Here is a 1,466-nt window from a genome sequence, read left to right as displayed (position 1 = left end):
CATGGTTCAGCCCCTTGCGCAAAATTCCAGTTTGCGAGCGCAAATTACTGCACCCAAAATTGGATCTTGATAAATCCGGCCCAAAGTATTATATGAAAAATTTAAATGTTTTAAATATTCCACTTGAGAATATTACTGCTGCCACCATCTGTATTAGAGGGAAAAAAATGTTAGGGGTGGCCAATGATTGGCTAAGGGTGGCCATGGCCACCCCTGGCGACCCATCTAGCTCCGCCCCTGAACTCTTAGACAGACTTTATTGTCATTTTGTAAACCTTGGGTGTATACAAAACGAAATTTCGTTCAGTACAGCTCTCAACGCATTTCCATTACCTAAAGTGCAGCAGTGACAAAATGTAAACACGGTGATCAAATGTGACTGGTATGTGATTTACAGTTTTCCAACATTCAGCGCATTTTTTTAAACCCAATTTTATACAACATTCAGCTGTCTAATGGAAGTGAAGAAGAAGCTGTTGCTGAATCTGCTGGACCTGCATTGAATGCTGCGAAGTGGGCTCCAAGTCTACAAAAACACTCTAGGGACATGTTTTCCTGCTCCAGTCTCACTGTAGAGGTGCTAAAAGAGTCGTCTTTTCCATCCGGTGCTCTTGGCAGGTCCGTTCTAAAAAAGATTTGGGTTAATGGCTTTTAGGACAAAAATAATGAAAAATAATCATACCATTTATTAGTGTTGTGCCAATACCATTTTTTTGGCCCCGATCCCCTATACCTGGCTGTGCAATATTGGCCAATACCGATACCATACTGATACTATCTGTTTGAAATTGATGTGTGTGTATATATGAAGAACTGCATACTACTTGGATGTAGAATAATTGCCATCATGGCTTTGTCAAGCTGCTGGCTACCTTTGTGAAGCAGGAAAAAGACTAATAAAGTGAATCCAGTAGAACTTTTTATTGCCTACCTGAAATGGGTTACAATAATTGAATAAACTTTTTGCTCTTAAAATGGTATCTGTGCCCTATTTGTTGGTACTCAGCGATAACGATAACCATTTTAGTGCTGGATCGGGGCCCTGTCCGATACTGGTATCGGTGCAACAAAACAATTTATCCCGTTTTTTTATGTTCATGTCTGCACATAATATAGTCTTTGTATGTGATAATGATCACTTTACAGATATATTAATTAGTTCAACTAAGCAAATAATTTTTAAAGCAGTCCCTTTTGGAGTGATACATGCTAAGAACAAATGTTTTCAATAAGGTCAGATATACTACTGATTTATTGCTCGTGTCATCTTTTAATATATACAGAAATTAATCTTTTAAATAGACCAAATTGTACATGTCAGCTGGAGTAGATGTGAATTAATCTGTTTCAATGGTAAAGTGAGGAGACTTTGGAAGATTTTGCACTATATTTAGGGCCGGATTTATCAAGATCCAATTTTGCGTGCAGTAATTTGCGCTCGCAAACTGGAATTTTGCGCGAGGGGC

The sequence above is a fragment of the Cyprinodon variegatus genome, unplaced genomic scaffold, assembly GCF_000732505.1.
Source record: "Cyprinodon variegatus isolate N-32 unplaced genomic scaffold, C_variegatus-1.0 Scaffold118, whole genome shotgun sequence".
In the NCBI taxonomy this organism is placed as follows: Eukaryota; Metazoa; Chordata; class Actinopteri; order Cyprinodontiformes; family Cyprinodontidae; genus Cyprinodon; species Cyprinodon variegatus.
This window is presented reverse-complemented; position numbering follows the sequence as displayed.